The following is a 7,644-nucleotide window of genomic DNA, read 5'->3' as shown; positions in this document are numbered from 1 at the left end:
CCTTATCAGAGCAAGAGGTGCAGGAGGCTGTGAAGCAGCTTCAGAGTGGAAAGGCACCCGGTCCTGATGGACTTCCCAGTGAATTCTAGAAGGAATTTATAAACATATTGTCAGGCCCGATGTTCAACATGTTTAATGACTCATACAGCCATGATTGTCTCCCGCCATCTCTGAGAGAGGCCAATATTTCGCTTATTCTTAAAAAAGGGAAGGTCCCAAGGGACTGTGCTTCTTACAGGCCCATTTCACTCTTAAATGTGAACTTTAAAATCCTCTCTAATACTCTTGTGTTAAGGCTGGAGACTGTGTTACCTTCTATTGTTAAAGAGGACCAGACGGGCTTCATAAAGGGCCGCAGATCCTCCAATAATGTCAGGAGGCTGCTTAATGTAATTCAAGTGTGTCAACAACAGTCAATATAGGGATTGGTGATTTCTCTAGATACAGAGAAGGCGCTTGACCGAGTTGAGAGGGCGTACCTTTTCTATACTCTGGAGCGGTTTGTTTTGGGCGAAGTTTTTATAAGATGGGTAAAGGTTCTCCACAATGACCCTCTCACTGCAATCATCACCAACAGGGTGTGATCAAGCAATTTTAACATTTTTGGGGTCAGCCGACAGGTCTGTTCCCTTTCGCCACTGCTTTTTACAGTGGGGATTGAATCATTGGGGGAGGCCATTCATAGGGATCCCAATATATCAGCTCCAGACGTGGGGTCAAATTTACATCAGAGTTTATTGTATATGGACAATGTCAGAATTCTTTCATCAAATCCAGCAGTTTCAGTCCCTCGCCTGTTCGCATGTATCTGTGTGTTTGGCACCTTTTTGGGGGACAAGATTAATCTTTCAAAATCAGAGGCTATGCCTATGGGTGGTCTTATGAAAGTGTTAAGTCTTGAGGGTGAATATCGATTCCCATTTAAATGGTCACAGGGGGGTGTTGTGTATTTGAGCATGTTCATTACTCCAGTTCTGAATCGGCTGTTCAAAGCCAATTTTGTTCAATTATTTAACAAAATCAAACAAGACCTTCAAAGATGGAGGCGCTTCTGGTCTCGTGGTTGGGTCGGATAGTGTTTATTAAGATGAATATTCTCCCTCGTTTACTATCCCCTATATGGATGCTCCCCCTGATTTTCGATAAGCAAACATTCAGGAGACTGAACGGCTGGTTCAGCCCCTTTATTTGACATCGTCAGTGGCCCCTCATTAAATGAGCTAAACTGCGATTGTCTCACAGACTGGGGGGAGTGGATCTCCCAGACATTAATAGCTACCAACTAAGCTCACTTTTATCCTACATGAGTGATTGGGCTTGTGGGGACCCTCTTTCAATGTGGTTCGATATTGAAACCTCCCAGGCTAAGGTGACGCCTTACTCACTTGCTGTGTTTGGACAAAATGAGGACAGTTAGGGAATATTGCCATAACCCAATAGTTATCGATACTGTTAAAGCATGGTGGGCAATTCGGCAGAGGGAAGGCAATATTGGCAAGACATCTTCTCTTACACCGGGTCTGCCAGGTTTTCAACAGGGGATAATAGATTTAGGATCCAAACATTGGGCAGTTAGGGGTGTGTCTTGTGTGGGTGTTTTGTTTGTGGGAGACACAATGATGTCCTTCGATCAGTTAGCACGGAAACACAAGCTACCGAACAGGGACTTCTTTTGTTTATTTCAAGTTAGAGATTTTATTCAAACAAAGACGATACTTTTGACTGATCCCTCCAAGTCCGACATAGAGAGAGGGGTGATTTAGCCCCATATCCTGCAGACCCCACAAAGTTCTGTATTTTTCTGACACAACATCCCACCAAACCCAAAACAGACCTGGGGACGTTTCCAGGGGAGATGAGAATTCGATTTGACATCAGACAAAGAAGATCAGTCATGAAGACAAAGCTTAAAAGTTAGCCATCCCAGATGGGACTTGAACCACAATTCCAGGCTGAGGAGGCCAGTGCCTTATCCATTAGACCACTGGGGCCACACGTGCATAGTTAAAATGGCAGCCTATAAGTACTGCACCCTGAAGCTCTCATATTGTGTTCTTCTCTGAGTTTTATACTCACACTGATTGGTTGTTCCCCTTGCATCTCATTCTAAATCATTGGCTGCTTGATAAAATTGATCTTACCTCCCAAATCTCCCCAAATGGACAGACAAGAAATCCACCAAACTCCAACGTTGCACAACTCAAGTCTGAGGAAAATGGAGCAGACAGGAAAATAGCAAAGAGCTCAATGTTATTGTGTGCACCAGTTTCAAGATATTTGCAGTCAGTGGGGAAGGAGGCAGTGGAGATTTTGCAAAAAGCTGCATTGAGGACAATTCAACAGGATCTTAGCGGGCATTCAGCCCATTGGGGATGTGCTGTCTCTTTCAGACAATTCACCCCAAGATCTCCCAAACCCTGGAATTTCCTTGTGCAAGTTTCTACTAAAGAGCATTTTCCATAATCTCGAAGCAGGCAAGTGATTTTTAACGGAGTAGTTGAAAAATCCAGTCAATTTGGATTGAGATGGAGTTGATATGGGTTGAAAATCAGCCACCACAAAGACCAGGCTTAAAAAGTCAACACCCCAAAAGGGTTTTGAACCTCCAATCCACTACATCAGAAGCTACAGTCTTACCCATTAAGCCACAAAAACTCAGTGCCAATACTCCACTGGGAATAGTTGATCTTAAACGAGCGCTGCAGCCGAGCATATTCCAAGATCTGTAACGACACACTGAGGGACACACTAAAGTTTCGGGCAGCTGCTGCCAAGGTGTAACAGGGAAACAACACAGTCTCAGGTCTTTCTGACAAATGATCACATCGTCCTTTCAGTTCTCAGACCCTCTTGGTGCCTGACAATGAACAGAGATCGGTTCCTGCCCATGTACAAAATGCTGTTTTTTTCACGACACAGAACTTTGAGAAATGTCAAAATTCCAGTATTTTGTTGGTTCTTTTCTCTCTGCATAGACTGTACACAACTGGTTTAGAACCTGTGTATGCATTTCTATTTGCTTTTTTATGAATAAAGTCTATTTTTTAAAAAAACAAATTTTGGAGAGAGAGAAGATCTGCCCGAACTTGCGAGACCCCCCTTTGTGGAAGAGAGCCAGCCCTATATCGGGACAGGAAGGAGATTCCAATGGCCCAGCATGGATTGTTCCAGTTAATACCCTCGCCTCCTTGACCACAAAGTGGGGAGGGAAGTGGGAGATGGCACAGTGCAGGGTGACACGAGGCAGACGGATGCACAAGATGGCCGCTGAGCCATAAGTCGGCCATTTGACACACAAGATGACCGCCAGACCACAATATGGAGAGAGACAGCAGAGCAAACACAGACACTGCCTGGGGGCACCAGAATGCCAGCACAATGCACTCACAACCGAGTTGATTAGTTTAAGGCGGATGGGAGAGACAATACACATGAAGAACATACACTGCCCGCCAAAGGGTCTGGGTCAGACAACACCTTTGATAGAAATGCTAACTGTTAGATACAGACTCAATACAGAGGGATAATAGCCAGGGCTGCAGTAATCGTCCTTCTCAGGAAGAGCGATTAGCGCCCATTACGACAGCAACGGACTTCCGCGCAGACGCTGAAACTGACAACTGCACTGAACTTAACAAAGGCCACGCTGGAACTGACAATAACTGCACCGAAACGATCAAGGATTCTGCAATGTTTACAATAAACAAGCCATGTTACAGAGACAATAACCTCATCACTGACCTATTATATCACAAAATGTATCACAGTATCTTGACCATGTGCTCCGGGTTGAGAGAAGAATCACAGCTGACCACTGTGCTGTTGGTGCTGCTCTCTCCCCGGAGCTCCGGGATTTCCTTGGACAATAAACTCTGTTGGTGAACCCCGACTCTGACTCAGAGCCTGGCGGTTTTCAGCAGTTGCCTTCCAACAAATGTTTGTCCAATCTGTGTTCTCCAACGATGGCCGAACTACCTCACATCTCCATCATAGCCTCCTTGCAATTGTATTCAATACCTTGACTAAGAAAGGTCAGGGCCCAAATGCATAGCCACAACCCCATCAGTTCCAACCTTGAACACCCAGATTTCAATCATTTCCATTGACAGATTGGACATCATCATAAATACCAAACATGCAGGTAATCTGGGGTTCAGCTGGTAATGTTGACAGAATATAGCTTAGACTGACACCAACACAACCAAAACCGAAGGTCATTTGTCCATAGATAGGTAGGCCCATCTGTTGGAGCCCCAGTGATCTCTTGGGAAAGGCACCAAATTCCTAAACCAGAGATTGTGAGCTCAAATCTTATTTGGGGTTTTGAGTTTGTTGAAACCTTCACTGTGCAGCTGATCTTAATCCAGTGTGGTCACGTGACCATGGCAACAAAATCAGGCATTCTCAATTGATCCTCACCTGGAGAAATTTGACCAGATAGAAAATTGGCCAAACTAAATTAAACAGCAGCTATCAGCTCCAGAGAACAGTGCAACGAAGATCAAAGAGCGACAAAGATTCAAGAAGAACCAGTTCCAACCAGACTGAGGGTTGTATATTGGAGAAGTGTCAGCCTGAGTCAATCCACTTTGTAGCTCCTGGCATGACAAGAGTCAAGGGTATTGGTATGACCCCATTGGATGATGTGAACCCAGCTCATGACCGTATTGGCCAAAGCCACAGAAGATTCTGGAAGACCAGGGACAGGAGAAGAGGAAAACACACCTGAACGCCAAACCCTTAGCAAAGCCTTGACTGGGTCCTGCAGTGGAGCTCTGACCATCTGCTCCAAACCTGTTCATAAAAACCCTCGCGTGAGAAGGGCAGACCATTCAGCCCATCACATCCACACTGACCCTCTGAAGAGCATCCCATCCAGGCCCAACCCCGATCCTCTCACGCTGCATTCCCCAAAGCCAATCCACCGAACCTGTACATCTTTCGGATGTGGGAGGAAACCAAAGCACCCGGAGTCCCCCATGGAGAGAATGTGCAAACTCAACACAAACAGACACCCAAGGGAGGAATCAAAGCCAGGTCCCTGACACTGTGAGGCAGCAGTGCTACCCACTGAGCCACCATGCCATCCCCAGGAGAATCTCAGCAGGTTTTCCGCTATTGTGACTGTGCTGTCTCTTTCAGAAAATTCACCTCAATCCTGCAAATCTTGTGCAAGAAGATGTTGGGCACCACTTTCCATCTAGAGATTTTCCCAAAGTTGATTTGAAATCAAGTTGACAAAGGGCAAGTGACTGACACCCCAGATGGGACTCGAACTCACAAGCCCTGGCTTAGAAGGCCAGTGCCATATCCATTAGGCCACTGGGGCCACACACCTGGGCAAAAATCACAGCCTTTATGTACTGCACCCGACCTCTCTTACTGTGTGTTTCTGAGTGTTATACTCTCACTGATTGTTTTTTACCCCTACCATCTCATGCTAAATTGTTGGCTGCTTGATAAATCAATCTCGCTTCCCATTTGTGTCCAAACGGACAGATGAGAAATTAACCAAACTCCAATGTTGCACAACTCAAGTCTGAGGAATATGGAGCAGACAAGAAAATAGCAAAGGGCTCAATGTTATTTTGTGCAGCACCTTGAAGATATTTGCAGTTAGTGGGGAAGGAGTAAGTGAAGATGTTGCAAACAGCTGCATTGAGGACAAATCAACAGAATCATCGCAGGCATTCAGCCCATTGTGGCTGTGCTGTCTCTTTCAGACAATTCACCCCAAGATCTCCCAAATCCTGGAATTACCTTGTGCAAGCTTCGAATAATCATTGTTAAAAATCAGACAACACCAGGTTGTAGTCCAACAGGTTTATCTCAAAGTACTAGCTTTCGGAGCGCTGCTGCTTCGTCAGGTGGTTGTGGAGTATAAGATTGTAAGACACAGAATTTATGGCAAAAGTTTACAGTGTGATGTCACTGAAATTATATGTTGAAAAACATCTGGATTGTGTGTGAAGTCTCTCATCTTTTAGAATGACCAGGTTGGTTTCAGTTCTTTCATGTGTAAATCACAAAACGTTTTTCATTGCCAAGTGAAATGGCAAGCTGTCCAATAAAAGCTAAATGCTGTGAATGCTGGAAATCTGAAAGAGAGAAAATGCTGGAGAAATCATGACTCAAAAACATGATTGAGTTTTCTGAAAAAGTCACAAAGAGGATTGATGAGGGCAGAGCAGGGGATGTGATCTATATGGACTTCAGTTAGGCGTTCGACAAGGTTCCCCATGGGAGGCTGATCAGCAAGGTTAGATCTCATGGAATACAGGGAGAACTAGCTCTTTAGATACAGAAATGGCTCAAAGGTAGGAGACAGAGGATGGTGGTGGAGGGTTGTTTTTCAGACTGGAGCCCTGTGACCAATGGAGTGCCACAAGAATCAGTGCTGGGTCCACTACTTTCCGTCATTTATATATATGTTAGTATCATTAGTAAGTTTTCAGATGACACCAAAATTGGAGGTGTAGTGGACAGCAAAGAAGGTTCCCTCAGATTACAACGGGATCTTGATTAGAAGGGCCGATGAGCTGAGGAGTGATGGGTGGAGTTTAATTTAGATCAATGTGAGGTGCTGCATTTTGGGAAAGCAAATCTTAGCTGGGCTTATAGACTTAATGGGAATGTCCCAGGGAGTGTTGGTGAACAAAGAGGCCTTAGAGTGTAGGTTCATAGCTCCTTGAAAGTAGAGTCACAGATCAATAGGATAGTGAAGACGGAGATGGATTCTATAGATGGGAGGTTGGCCTTTGTGATTGTCCGGGCCGAGTTCACCACTCTCTGTAACCGTCTCCGATCTTGAATGGTGCAGTTGCCAAACCAGGTAGTGATACATCCAGACAGAATGCTGTCGATGGTGCACCTATAAACGTTGGCAAGGGTATTCTCTGTCAGTAATATCCGATGTTCTGGAGGGATCAGTGTTGAAGGGTTGGTTTGTTGATGAGAGTGTGATGAGAGCTGGCTTCCAAAACCATCCCTCTAACCACACTCTCAGGAATATTGTCCCGATCCAGAGACAGCAGCCACTTGATCACCAACTTCAACATTCAATCCTGCAGATCCCCGAAAATCTTGTGCAAGATCATGTTGGATACCACTGACCATCAACTGAATGCAGAGATAGGGATTTTTCCAAAATAGATTAGAAATGGAGGATAAGCCACAGAGACACCCCAGATGGGATTTGAACCCACAATCCCTGGCTTAGGAGGCCAGTGCCTTATCCATTAGGCCACTGGGGCCCCACATGCAGGTTGCCAATGGCAGCCTTTAAATACTGCACCCTGACCTCGCATAGTGTGTGTTTCTGAGTGTCAGATGCTCACTGATTGTTTTTTACCCCTTCCATCTCATGCTAAATTGTTGGCTGCTTGATAAATTGATCCCGCCTCCCATTTCTCCCCAAATGGACCGATGAGAAATCAACCAAACTCCAACTTTCTGGATTAGTGATGCTGGAAGAACACAGCAGTTCGGGCTTTTGCCCGAAATGTCGATTTCGAAGCTACTTGGATGCTGTCTGAACTGCTGTGCTCTTCCAGCACCACTAATCCAGAATCTGGTTTCCAGCATCTGCAGTCACTGTTTTTACCACCTTCAAACTCCAAATTTGCACATCTCAAGTCTGAGGAA

At 45.2% G+C, this 7,644-nt stretch overlaps 2 non-coding genes across 2 annotated transcripts; both read right to left on the bottom strand.

The window, feature by feature from the left end:
* Positions 1 to 5,256: 5,256 nt before the first annotated feature.
* trnar-ucu (transfer RNA arginine (anticodon UCU)) lies at positions 5,257 to 5,329 on the bottom strand. Its single transcript has one exon. It is a non-coding gene; the product is annotated as a tRNA-Arg (tRNA).
* A 1,851-nt stretch (positions 5,330 to 7,180) lies between these two features.
* Positions 7,181 to 7,253, bottom strand: trnar-ccu (transfer RNA arginine (anticodon CCU)). The gene has a single exon. It is a non-coding gene; the product is annotated as a tRNA-Arg (tRNA).
* Positions 7,254 to 7,644: the final 391 nt, after the last annotated feature.

This window comes from Chiloscyllium punctatum, chromosome 18 (assembly GCF_047496795.1).
Source record: "Chiloscyllium punctatum isolate Juve2018m chromosome 18, sChiPun1.3, whole genome shotgun sequence".
Lineage (NCBI taxonomy): Eukaryota > Metazoa > Chordata > Chondrichthyes > Orectolobiformes > Hemiscylliidae > Chiloscyllium > Chiloscyllium punctatum.
The sequence above is the reverse complement of the archived record's forward strand: the minus strand, read 5'-3'. Positions and strand labels throughout refer to the sequence as shown.